The sequence below is a fragment of the Stegostoma tigrinum genome, chromosome 5, assembly GCF_030684315.1.
Source record: "Stegostoma tigrinum isolate sSteTig4 chromosome 5, sSteTig4.hap1, whole genome shotgun sequence".
NCBI classification, from domain to species: domain Eukaryota; kingdom Metazoa; phylum Chordata; class Chondrichthyes; order Orectolobiformes; family Stegostomatidae; genus Stegostoma; species Stegostoma tigrinum.
This window is the reverse complement of record NC_081358.1, coordinates 105,338,442-105,352,842: the sequence shown is the minus strand read 5'-3', so window position 1 is coordinate 105,352,842 and position 14,401 is coordinate 105,338,442. Positions and strand designations below refer to the sequence as shown.

The window sequence follows — 14,401 nt, the reverse complement described above, 5'->3', positions numbered from 1 at the left end:
CATACAACAATCACTGACACGTCTCTCTCACAGGACAAGATGACACTGTACCTAATCAGCTGGGCACAGACATCTGCATATCCTTTCTCAATCAGAAATCACGACAAACTTTTATGGGAAACTAGTTTGACTGCAACAAAAAAAATGTATCCAATGCTGAGTAGCAGATTTTAGGAAGCATGGGGCAGCTTCAGTGAAAGGTCTACAAAATAGGATGAAATGATATGACACTTGAGTTGTGTAGATAGGCTGGGGAAGCTGGGGTTGTTATCATTGGAGAAGAGAGATTCAATGAGATATTGGATTTCAAAATCATCTGGAGTCTGCACAAAGTAGATAGAAAGCAACAGTTGCAGTTGGTGGAAAGGTCAAGAACTGAAGGAAGCTGATATAAGCTTTATAGCAAAAGAGCTTTGAAGAATAGAATCTGAAAGAACTGCAGATACTGTAAATCAGGAATAAAAACAAAGTTGCTGGAAAAGCTCAGCAGATCTGGCAGCATCTGTGAAGGAAAAAACGGAGTTAACGTTTCATGTCCGTTTGGATTCTGAGGATGGGTCACTGGACCCAAAACTAACTGTTTTTTCCTTAACATATGCTGCCAGAGCTGCTGAGATTTTTCAGTGACTTTGCTTTTGAACTTTGAAGAATAGTTTTCTTTTTAAACAACACATGGTTAAGATCTGGAATGCAGTGACTGAGAACATGATGGAAACAGATTAAAATGGCATTCCAGAGGAAATTAGATAAGCACCTGAAGAGGAGGCTCCAAAAACAACATACAAGGGCGTGGGGTGAACCAGCATTATGGATTTGAGTATACAGTAACACACATTTAATGGTACTACATTCTGAATACTCTGAAGTGTGTTCCCACAATGAAGAAAATTTCTAAAAGGATGGCTTAACTGAAGAGTTTAAGGCAAATGTCAAACATAAGGAAAAAGCATATAAGCGCACAAAAATGAAAGGCCGATCAGATGATTAATTAAATATGGAGAACAGAAGAGAATGATTAAAGGTCAATAAGGAGGGGGAAATTAGAGTATGAGAAGAATCCATCTTGAAAATGTATGTCGAGAGTTTATAAATATTTAAAAATGCAAAGATCAAGTAATGTGAGTATTGGTTCAATAGAGAGTGAGAATTGGAAGTTGATGGTCAATAACAGGGAAATGGTAAATGAAACAAACAAATAACTTGCATCTTTATTTATTATTGAGAATATGAAAGAAAAATTCCAGTCACGTCTGTAAATTAGGAGGTGGATTGGAAAAGGAAAGTAATAATATTAATACCATGAGAAAGGTGATGCAAAGCAACGCAATAGAGATGGGGGCTGACAAGTCTTTGGGTCCAGATGGATTTTATCCTCACATCTTTAAAGAGGTTACTAATGAGGTAGTAGGTGTGTTGGTGTTAATTTTGCAAAATTTCACAGATTTTTGACATGTTCCATCATACTGGAAAGTAGCATATGTAATCCCTCTGTTCAAGAAGGGATGGTGGATGGGAAAAAGAAACTAATGGCCAGGTAGCTTTATGCCAGTCATTGGGAACATGTTAGAGATGATTTGTGAAAGGATTATAGCTTTGCAATTAGAAAAGGTCAACTTAATCAGGAAGAGTCTGCATGGTTTCAAGGGAAATCATGTTTATCCAAGTTTTTGGAGTTTTTTTTAGCATAGCAGCTGTAGAATTTTGTAATGAGGAGGGGCTAGATAGGATTTTGGTCACTGGAGCATGGGAGGTTGAGGGGTGACCTATAAGGGTTTATAAAATCATGAGAGGCATGGATAAGTTGAATAGCAAAGGTCTTTTCCCAAGGGTAGGAGAGTTCAAAACTAGAGGGCATATTTTAACATAAGAGGAGAAATATTTAAAAGGGATCTGAAAGGCAAGCTTTTCACACAGAGGGTTGTTCGAATGTGGTATGAATGTCTAGAGGCGGAGGTGGATGCAGGTACAGTGAAAACATTTAGAAGACATTTGGACAGGTACATGAATAGGAAAGATTTAAGGGATATGGGCCAAACACAGGCAAATTAGACTACTTTAGTTTTGAAAACTTGTTTGGCTTGGATGAGTTGGATCAAATGTTCTGTTTCTGTTTTGTATGACTCTATGACTCCTTGTGGATAAGGGGAACTTGTAGATATACCATTATTTGGTATTAGTTGGCCAACCAAACATCTATCCATGTCAGTATGAAAGCCCATGTATTATTAGTTTCTGTTTTCGGCAATTACTTTAGATGTGGCACCGTACGAAATGCCATCTCGAGATCCAAGCATAAATGGGCCTTTGCTTGATTAGCAAGGTGTGATGAATGGAGTCCTGCAAGGGCCTATTTACATAAGTGATTCAAAAATAAATAAGAAAGTATGTCATGAAGAAGACATAATGAGGTTGCAGATGAAACTAGGTAGATGGAACTAGTAGGCAAAAAATCTGGCTGATGATACGTAATGTGGGCAAATGTGAAAATGTTTTCTTTGGTAGGAACAATAAAAATGTATTACTTTACTGAAAACAACTGCAGAATTCCAAGATGCAGAGGATGTAGGTGTTATATAGCATGATTCATAGAAAGCTAGTATGTACTCACAATTGATATTCAAGAATGCTAATAGGATGCTTTCCTTAATTATGAAAGGGATTGAATATAAAATTATTGATATTATACTTCAGTTATATATGGCACTTGTAAGATCACATCTCAGATATTGCAGTTTTAGAGGGTTGTAAATGCAGTTCAGAAGAAGTTTATTACATTGACGCCTGAAATGAGTGGGTTGTCTTACCAAGATTAGTGGGCAGGTTGATTTGATTCTATTGGAGTTTAGAAGAACGAAGAGGCGATTTTATTGAAGTGTACAAGATCTTAAGCCATCTTGATAAGGTATGTGAGGAAAGGATCTTTTCTCTTATGTGTCCGTACTGGACTAAGGGGCATAGCTTCAAAGTTATGAGTCTTTTGAGGTCAATGTAATGAGAATTTATTTTATCTTATGAGGCTGTGTGTCTTTGTATTAAAGGTGTAGAAGGCAGTGTCCTTATTAGAAAATGCACATAAGGTTATCAGAAGGAGATCGGAATGCGTAATTTGAGGTGCAAACAGATCAGGGGTGATATTGTTGAATGGTAGAGCAGGTTGCAGAGGCTGAATGGTCGAGTCCCATTTTGGATGTTGGTATGTTTGGAACGGCAGGGAGTAGAACTAGCTGAATTGCCCCAGCAGAGAATTGGCTTGGGCATGGCAGGTTGAATAGCTTCTTTCTGTGCTTGAATCATTCATTGGTACCATAGGATGAAATTTCCCCTTTCTTGACAAATAGAATAAAGGCAAATATGATGAGTTAACCAGGTAAGAGTCTAAAATCATCATGTTAGACTGCTGCAGTCCTGTTGTTCATCCTTAGGTGGTGATATCACCATTAGGTAGTGAGAAATATTGGTTATTTTTAATCAGCTTGTTACGACGCAACACCAGGGTAAGTGAGACTTGAAACTTGATCTTCTGGCTCAAAAATAGAGCGATTGCTACAACACCATAAGAGTCCTGTGAGAAGCCTATGGACAGACATTGACATCTATACAGTTGTATACATTATAATTGAGTTTGCTGCCTCCATTCTGAGTGTGTAGACACTGATGTGGCCATATTCCTTCCCTTCATTTTCGATGGAACCATGACAACTGCAGTGGGCGCATCTATGTTGAAATTGGGAGAGAAATTCTGGCAGAACTGAAGAAGCTTGCAGAAGTCTAATGAGAAATCCAATACTACATCCAAAGCATGAACTATCTCTCCCGATCTCACCTCTCACATCTCTTTGTTTCCCATTCCCTATCTCTGCCAAACCATGCCACTTATTGCCCTACACATAAGACCATAAGATCATATGACATAGGAGTGGAAGTAAGGCCATTCAGCCCATCAAGTCCACTCCGCCATTTAAATCATGGCTGATGGGCATTTCAACTCCACTTTCCTTGACTCTCCCCGTGGCCCTTGATTCCTTCTGAGATCAAGAATTTGTCGATCTTTGCCTTGAAGGCATCCAACGTCCCGGCCTCCACTGCACTCCGTGGCAATGAATTCCACAAGCCCACCACTCTCTGGCTGAAGAAATGTCATCTCATTTCAGTTTTAAATTTACCCCCTCTAATTCTAAGGCTGCGCCCACAGGTCCTAGTCTCACGCCTAACGGAAACAACTTCCTAGCGTCCACCCCTTCTAAGCCATACATTATCTTGTAAGCTTCTTTAAAATCTCCCCTCAACATTCTAAACTCTAATGAGTACAATCCCAGGGTCTTTATCCGTTCATCACATGTTAAACCTACCATTCTCGGGATCATCCATGTGAATCTCCGCTGGACGTGCTTCAGGGCGAGTATGTCCTTCCTGAGGTGTGGGGCCCAAAATTGGACGCAGTATTCTAAATGGGGCCTAACTAGAGCTTTATAAAGCCTCAGAAGCACATCGCTGCTTTTATATTCCAACCCTCGTGAGATAAATGACAATATTACATTCACTTTCTTAATTACGGACTCTACTTGCAAGTTAACCTTTAGAGAATCCTGGATCAACACTCCCAGATCCCTTTGTACTTCTGCTTTGCAAATTTTCTCACCATTTAGAAAATCATCCATGCCTGTATTCTTTTTTCCAAAGTGCAAAACCTCACATTGAATTTCATCAGCCATTTCAAACCTAAAGTAGTCCCGGATAATCTTTCTTTTCTTTGGGATGAACCTCTGTACTGTGTCCTCAATTACACCCAGAAACTCCTGCCATTGTTGGTCTCCTGTCTTCCCCACTAGGCTCTGCTTCCAGTCGATTTTCATCAATTCCTCTCTCATGCCCCTGTAATTACCTTTATTTAACTGTCACAACATTACATCCGATTTTGCCTTCTCTCTTTCAAACTGCAGACCGAACTCTACCATATTACGATCGCTGCCTCCTAAGTGTTCCCTTATTTTAAGGTCTTTTATAAACTCTGGCTCATTACATAGCATTAAGTCCAGAATAGCCTACACCCTTGTGGGCTCCATCACAAGCTGTTCCAAAAAGCCATCCTGCAAACATTCCATGAATTCCTTTTCTTTGGATCCACCGGCAACATTATTCACCCAATCCACCTGCAAATTGAAGCCCCCCATGATCACCGTGACCTTGCCTTTCTGTAATGCCCTATTTATTTTTCGGTGCATCTTGCGCCCCTGGTCCTGATCACTGTTTGGAGGTCTGTACATAACTCCCATTATAGTTTTTTTGCCTTTGTGGTTCCTCAATTCCACCCACACAGACTCCACATCTTCTGACCCTATGCCATTCAGTGCCGTAGATTTAATTTCATTCTTAACTAACAAGGCAACCCCACCCCCTCTACCCACCTCCCTGTCTTTTCGATATGTTGTGAATCCTTGGATGTTTAACTGCCAGTCCTGAGCTCCCTTCAACCATGTCTCTGTGATGCCGACCACATCATAATCATTCAAGAGGATTTGTGCTGTTAATTCATCTGCTTTGTTGCGAATACTACGAGCATTTAGATAAAGTGCCTTAATGCTAACTTTCTTATCATTATTAAAGAGGTTGGAAATCCCAAGATGTCTGAAGCTGTCCTTCCTTTTTGCTGTATTCCTAGTCTGCCTTGAGCTTAAATCCACTTGTACACATGCTATCCTGTTGCTTATCTTTCCATTTAACTCCACATTCCCTGTCTCTTTCACTTTCCCCTCCCCCCGACTCAGAAGTTTAAAGTCCTACTGACCACCCTATTTATCCTTTTCGCTAGAACACTGGTTCCAGATCGGTTCAGGTGGAGACCGTCCCAACGGTACAGATACCCCCCGGTTCCAAAACTGATGCCAATGCCCCATGAAATGGAATCCCTCTTTCCCACACCAATCCCTTAGCCACGTGTTTACTTCCCTAACTTTCTTTTCCCTATTATGACCCTTGAGGACCTGCACTTCAATTTCTTTCCTTGCGCTTGATAATCCCTGAACAGGTCCTCTACCCTAGCTTTGCCAATGTTGTTAGTCCCAACATGGACCACAACAACTGGATCGTCCCCTTCCCGCTCCAATATCCTTTCAACCCGGTCGGAGATTTCCTGCACCCCGGCACCAGGCAGGCAACACACCATGCGGGACTCCAGATCCAGCTTGGATAGGATACTAACTGTCCCCTGAATAATAGAATCTCCTATAACTACTACCTGTCTTTTTGTTCCCCCCTCTTGAATGGCCTTCTAGACCACGATGCCATGGTCAGCTGGCTCATCCTGTCCACAGTCCTTTTCCTCATCTGTACAGGGAGCAAGAATCTCATACCTGTTGCTCAAGGTCAAGGGCTGAGGCTCCTGCACTCCTGAACTCGGAATCCCCGTACCTGCCTCACTTGCAGTCACACCTTGTCGCTGAACACTTTCTGAATTTGAGTTATTTAATCTACCGGGTGTGACTGCCTCCTGACACAAAGTGTCCAGGTAACTCACCCCTCCCGGATGTGCCGCAGAGTTTGAAGCTCCGATTCTAGATCATTTACTCTGATCCGGAGTTCTTCCAGCAACCAACACTTGCTGCAGATGTTGTCGCTGCCGTTCACAATGGGATCAGCCAGCTCCCACATCATACAGCTACAGCACATCACCTGTCCAGCCATTACTACTTATTTAGTTAACTTTTACAACTTATGTATTAAATGCTTTCTAGTACTTCTCTGCTACGCTCTTTTTCAATTAAGCAATTAGACTTTTAATCAATTACACAATACACAAGGATATAAATTGAAAAGCCTTACCTTAACAATACACGAGAGTCCTTCTCAGTTAGAGCTCTCACTCTTTCTGCTGCTGGAACAGGAATGGAGGGCTCTGCCAGTCAAGGCAGGTATTTGCTAATCTTTAAAGCAGACTCACCCACCTGTAGGCCTCTGATTGACGATCCTGCTCTTCCTGCTGTGAGCCTGTGGACTTTTAATTAGGTTAGAGGAGGAGGGAGGGAGGGAAGCCCAACTGTGTAGGACCTGGGCCTTCGAGGTAGTGTTTAAATAACGGTCACTTACCTTCCCAACTGTCTCTCTGCTCCAACCTCACTTCCGCCCGGCTGCCGCTGCTCTCTGCTGAAGAAAAGCCCACTGGCTTCGAGGTAAGTGTTTAAATAACGGTCACTTAACTTCCCAACTGCTTCTCTGCTCTGACCTCACTTCTGCCCGGCTCCCGCTGCTCTCTGCTGAAGAAAAATACTCCCTTGTTTTCGATGGCAGCCAATGTCCCTCTACCCAACCCCATTTTTTTTATAGCTGTCAATTTTCAACTCATGCCAACCCATGCCTTGTACCAACATTTTGTCATCAATTTTTTGTACATCCATCAAGCAAATCCAGAAATATTTTTTAATAGTCCTAAAGGACAGGAATTCTAAATGCATTGATTGCTTGACAGCTCTTGTTGACAAGTCCTCTTAGCACTTTTGCCAGCTCCTGTTTACAATTTTGACATTTGATTTTAACATGTCTATTGACAGTTCCAATGACCTTGACAACTAACGAGTGTACATTTTGTTTTACACATTGACGACAACTTTTTATCAAATCAAAAAGGCACCTTACCTCTCCATAAGCGTCCTGGGACTACATCCAAAGTGGTCCCTGGGCAATTTTAATATATAAAATTCAGGCTCATCAATCACAGATAAAATTTCCACACTTTGGGTTTCACATTCCAAGGCAACCAAAATCCCACTTCAATGGTGGCAAATTATAATTTAAATAACCAGCTGCTTCCATAAAGCACACATGTAGAAAATGTAACTCATTCCCCCAATTCCTACTGCGACAGTGAGAGAGCCTCTGTTGTGGTAAAAATCTAATCAAGCATAACAACAATCTTTCTTCTCACATTGGAATAAACTAGCAATCAAACAATTACGGACCCATTGCTTGAAATCTTCAAGCTTCATCTTTAGTTCCATTTGAAAGTTTTCATTCTCAGGATTATCATCTGGTCAAGCTGAGTTTAGCTGCTGCTACTTATAAATTTTGACAACAATACAAGTTTTGGTAATTTCATTCAACATGTATTCTATAGTACGTAGAAGCCTTGTGATACAGAACTAAATGAATATATCAAGGAATGAAACCTTAAGGTTATCCATCATTCTGTTTAGACTTCTGTTTAGGGATTTTGATTTCCTGTTGTGCTAATTTGTAAAAATAGCTTTCCAAAGTATCTACTGCTTCTTCTCCTGCTTTGATGATGTTTTATATTTAATATTGCTTGGAGGATTAGGTTTTCATAGATCCTGGAGAAATTGTTTTGCATCAATTTTATGGAGATACCTGGAGTGGTGTCCTTGTATGATCCCACTGAAAAGTCGTTGTAAACTTTACAAATTTTGTTCAATAGAAATCAAAAATTTCCTAAAAACCACAAAATTAGTGATTGCTGCTTTTTTTGCTGTGGGTCCTGTGACTAGTTTGGAGAGAATGGTTTGATATTTGCAATTAAATTGTTTCACTAATCCCATAAGGAAGGCCACCAAGTAATCTCTCTTCTTTCTAAAAGCAGGTTTTTTGTGGCAATAGTATGATAGAATTTCTTGTTAAGATGGAGAGTGACATACTTGGTTCTGAGATTACAGCCCGAAACTTAAATATTCCACAGTAGTTAATGAAATGGTCCTATAAATAGTAGATGGCGGTCATTGTTCAAGACTCAATAGACTCTGGAACGCTTCCAATAGTTAGGAGAGTAATTAATGTTACTGTGCTATTTAAAAAAAAGAAACTAATGATAAAACAAGGAATTATAGACTGGCTAACGTGATTACTGATGGTAGGGAATATGCTAGAGTCCATTATAAAGGGCTTAATAGCAGACCGCTTGGAAAACAATAACAGGATTGAACAGATTCAGCATGCATTTATGAAAATGAAATCAAGCTTGACAAATCTGTTGAAAGTTTTTGAAGATATAAGTAGTAGAGTTGATCAGCAGAAAGAATGCTTTCAATGGCTGGGAACTCCAAAACCAGGAATCACAGTCTAAGAAAAGGGAAGAAGCAATTTTGGACTGAGATGAGCAGAAAGTTCTTCACCCCTGTGAATGGTGAGCTTGTAGAATTCTCAGCTACAGCAGAGGTTGAGGTTAAAATATTAAATGTTTTCAAGAAAAAATGTTAGATATGTTTCTTAGGACTAAAGGGATCACAGTGTACGGGATGAGGTAGGAACAGGTCACAGATGTGAATGATCAGCCATGATTATACTGAAAGGCAGTGCAGGCTCAAAGGCCTATTGATGTTCTTGATTTTTTTATGTATGTTTTGCAGAGTTCAGGTCAAAACTTATTTCTTCCTGTGAAATTGTTTGGAGGATCTTCTCAATACTGCATTTCTTGAGAAAGCTATGTCTGAAAGATCCTAGAGACAACTACATGTGATAAGTGACTTGGCTGCATGTGTCAGAACATCACAGCAACAGAATTCAGAGCAATATGTGCTTCATCCTTTTGCCTTGAAGAATAATCCATTGATAAAAGTGTATTTTTTTCCTTCCAGGCAGCCAATTGCTGCGGAAAGATCCATTTTTTTTCTCTTCTCCCGACATGGGAGGATGTGTTTGTGTGTATGTGTTTTGGAGTTATTTAAAGGGATAATCATTTATACTTCTATAATATTGACAGTGTATGTTAGCCATATATTGCACCTTCAAAGATTAAGCTTTGTTTTGATCATAACCCAATGATTCTGTTTATTTATAAAACTAATTGTGTGATCTTTTTGGTTTAAATCCTGGTACAGGTAAGGTCTTTAATCGGTTATTTTGGTAACTATAAAAAACGGTGTAACCCATGAAGTTCTGGGGGCTAAAGCAACAGTTAACTCCTCCAAACTTAGATGCAGCACTCAGAATTAAATCATAAACTATTGGGAAAATAATTTTCCATGTTAGTTCTTCATTTGAAGTTCTTGGAGTAAAACATAATCTTGTGAAGATCTATGGATTGCTTCAGCCTCAGATGTAAATAATAAGACAAAACCCTGATGGAGTTTGTGCTTAAAGTAGCTATGTACCGCCCTCTATCAGCTCATGAGCTACAAAAATGCACCTTTAAGATCACGGCTAGTCTTCCACAAATAATGGCTGAAAGTGTTAGAAATTATCATTAGGACTCAAGTTTCTGATCTGAATGTTTAATTTCTATAATGACACCTCCAGAAAGTTAGATATAATTTACAACTGGCTTCAATTCTGGCAAAATTTAAGTCAGATTTGATGTGGGATCTCTCTTTAAAGTACAAACTTTGAAGTTCTCTCCAGGTTGATCTATCTTTTTACAAAATCATTAGAACCTCAAGGCCTGCTTCTGTCACAAAGCAACATGATTGGATGGTGGGCTGTGTGCCAACATGGTGAGTTTAGATGTTTGTGTTTCTATTCCCTAGCTAACTGTCTCAGTTCTTCTCTGTCAACATTCAGAGATTAAGTTAATTGGTTCACAGCGTTGATGTAACATTTGATCAGAAGATGAGCTTCCAATCTTATTTTTACGCAAAGCAGTTATTTTCACCACTATAACGTTCTCTGACTTTGGCTTGTCTCAGCTGTTCTGCTTTAGAAAACCTCCATTCGTGCCCTTTTAACCTCTAGATTCAGCTATTATGATGTACTTCTGGTTGGTCTTCCATATTCATTGGATCACCAATGTAATGTTTGAACATTCTTTTCACCCAGCTTGTGGGTTGGGGGAGGTGTGTTGGCATGGTTTGGGGGTTGGGGGAATGGCATAGAGCTGTCAGCCTGGAGATTGGGGGGAATGGAGATGGTGATAGATATAGGTGCTGATAGGACATTTGAGAAAATTCTCTTTGGACACGCCATTTAAATCATTGACAGGAATAAAACTCTGGTATGCATAACAAAATCCAAAAAGCTGGTTTCAAAATTCATCCATCAGATTTTCTAGTCTATAATCAGCATTGTTGCATTAAAATTACAACCCAATTGCTCAACCCGTGACTCGTCATGGTTCACAGTCTTAGCCCATCTTAATTAGAATGCAAGTTCACCACTGTTTCACTTTTATATGAAACGTTCAAATTCAAATTATTAAATAAAATCTGGGCAAGGTACTATAAATCTTGTCTGCCTCATGAACATGTTCCAAAAGCTTTGTCAATAATTTTATTTCAGTTGTTTGATTCTGTTTTATTTCATCTGGCTGCTGAAACCATTAGCAAAATGACATACCACAGGGGCCTGCAGAGAATATAATCATATTGCAGCATACATAATGAGGTGGACTTGAAATAGCTATTAACCACTGTTTAAAGCAGGTGGCATTATTCCAACTAAATTCTCTAGGTCTCATGATGAAGCGTTGTTGTATGTATTTATTTAATTATTTCAATTCACGAGTTAAAAGCAGAGTAATTGTACTACAGCAAATGCTTCTTCACACTTAAAAATAAAACATGTTTCGTTAGTTTTATATATTGATACTACATTTAATTAATGAAACAATATTACTATTCATATATTATTAATTGAACCCAGATATACTCATATTATACTATAAATTCACCACCTCATGCTGCTTCATTGGGTATACCGTTATCATCATCATATTTTTTAACATGAATAACAGTTTATTCATGAACAAGGCCATCATCCAGCACCACCATAATTACCTGTCCTGGATCATCGCTTTAGCTTCGTTACATTCAAACCCATTTCCAGTCAGCCTTTTTGCTGTAACTGTTCTCTTGAGTTCCTTGCTTGTTTTTTTATTCCAATGAGCAGATGCAATGACATCACTCTGAATTAGACTCTAATGTGGTTGTTTGATACACAGCAGTGACTTCTGTCGATATAGTAAGTTATTAAGTTACATTGTGTGATACTGTGAGGGTACTCAGAAAGGACATGTTTACGGTTTCTCCGTGCAGGATCCTAATTTAATCCACCTAATGTAACCACAGTATATACCCTGTCTATCAGAAGTGTACATTCCAGGATTCAACTCAGGCTCAACATGCCTGTCATCAATTGGTGAGACATTAAATTGAAACATTAAACTCACAGCCCAAGGTTATCAGCTCCAACGTTATGCAATTGTAACTGAGAGTCGTGTGAGGATTTTGCAGAACAAAACTTGTCAGTAATTTACAGATGGATTTTTCTGCGAAGTGTATAGAGTTCTTGTGGACCCCAAAAGGGATTCTTAAGATCCCCCCTTCAACTAGTCCTGCTACTCTGACTGTTGCCCTACATCTGGTGACAGCGACTGCGACTGGCAATAAAGGCAGCATTTGACTGAGTGTGGATTTGAGGTTTTCTCATAAATGAGAATCAAAGAAAAGTCTCTACAGTGTGGAATCAAACCAATGCACAGGAAGATAGGTTTGTTTTTTTTGGAGGCTAATCAAATCATAACAAGCCATTGCTGCAGAGGGTTTTCTCCTGGTAATGTCTAGGGCCCAGTTATCATCAGTTCCTTCATCAGTGGCCCTCCCGACATCACAAGATTAGTTATGGAAATGTTGCTGTCAATACCACAGAGTTCAGTATTACTTGGTTTTCCTTCAGTAATGTATGTGCCTATACACAACAAAGCCATTCAGGCCTGGGCTGATAAAAGAACACCATACAGTACAAGGCAATGACATCTTCAACAAGAGAGAGTTCAACCACCTTCTTTTGACATACTATCAATGCTATCAGCAAATCATTGTTATGATCTGGAGACAGACAACCAAACCAAATCAGCCTTTCTCCTTGTGTATTTGTAACACCTAACAGTTCTGTATCTTTTGAATAATTAATTTCAGACACTAATTTTGTATCTCAAACAGAATACTTAACATTTATTGAATACCCAAAACTTAGGCAGAGAAAAAAATTATCTAGTAAGGTGAAATGATTAATGTCTGTGTGTCAAACCCAAAACATTTGCTTTCGGCCCCCATTTACACAAAATACAAACAAACACAGGTAAGGGATAAATTGAAGAAAGTAGCTAGCTTACTTAAATAACTTTCGCAAAGGGTTAAGCATAGATGTGGATGCCTTACCTGTTTTTCTGGAACATTCTCAGTTCACTAAATAAAAAAGGTAATATTTCTAATTCAGGTTTACACTCTTTGGCGCTCCAAAAGCTGGTGTGGGAGACTAAGCAGGGAGTTTTAAATCTTCATGCTGTGTTGGAGGCAGACAGCTCACCTCCTCCAGAAAACACAGCTCAAATACAACTCATCCCTGGAACATCTTGAATACAAGGATACCTACATCAAAATCCTACTTATTGTCTACCAATCTGTTTTCAACCCCATAATTGCATGTCCAAACTCTGAGACTCAGGTCTTGGATCCCCCCTCCACATTTGGATCCTCGACTTCCTGACCCATAGAGCACAATCAGTAAGAATAGGTGACAACACCTCCTCCATGATGAACCTCAGCACAGATGCCTCGCAAGCCTGCATGCACAGCCCCCTACTGTGCTCATTGTACAGTGATCACTGTGTGGCCAATTCTACCCCAAAACCATTTAAAAGTTTGCTGACAACACTGTGATAGGTTAGACATCAAACAAAGATGAGACAGAGTATAGGAAAGAGATTGAGTGCTTAGTGGCAGGGTGTAAAGACAACAACCTCTCTGACTACGTCAGCAAAAAGAAGGAGCTGCTCATTGACTTCAGGAAGCAATGCGGAGGGCACGCCACGATCTGCATCAATGGCACTGAGGTTGAAATGGTCAAGAACGTCAAGTTCCTGGGAGTGACAATCACTGACAGTCTGTCCCGGTCCACCCACTCACGTCAATGTGACGGTCAAGAATGCATGCCAAGGCCTCTACTTCCTCAGGAGACAGTGGCAATCCGGCATGTTCATGAGGATTTTTACATTTTTTTAAAGATGCACCAAAGAAGCTTCAAATTCAAATGCATTACATCTTGGTAATGGCAACTGCTCTTCCCAAGCCTGCAAGAAACTATTGAGAGTCGTTGACATAACCCATTCATCACTCAAACCAGCCTTTAATCCTATAACCCCATCTATTTTTCCCACTGCCTCAGGAAAGCAGCAAACATAACTACAGATGCCTCTCAGAGATAATGGGAACTGCAGATGCTGGAGAATTCCAAGATAATAAAATGTGAGGCTGGATGAACACAGCAGGCCAAGCAGCATCTCAGGAGGACAAAAGCTGACGTTTCGGGCCTAGACCCTTCATCAGAGAGCCTCTGCTTTTGTGCTCCTGAGATGCTGCTTGGCCTGCTGTGTTCATCCAGCCTCACATTTTATTATCACAGATGCCTCCCACCCCGGTTATACGCTCTTCTGCCCTCTTCCATTGTGCAGAAGATATAAAATTTT

The 14,401-nt window shown here is 39.9% G+C and overlaps 1 long non-coding RNA gene across 1 annotated transcript in view; it reads right to left on the bottom strand.

Annotated features, from left to right (window-relative positions):
• The window catches only part of LOC125452097 (uncharacterized), a 56,146-nt gene extending 44,231 nt beyond the window's left edge, over positions 1–11,915 (bottom strand). The window contains exon 1 of the long non-coding RNA XR_007247455.2: positions 11,712–11,915. This is a non-coding gene — a long non-coding RNA (uncharacterized LOC125452097). The remainder of the gene's footprint in view (positions 1–11,711) is intronic.
• Between the last annotated feature and the right edge of the window lie 2,486 nt (positions 11,916–14,401).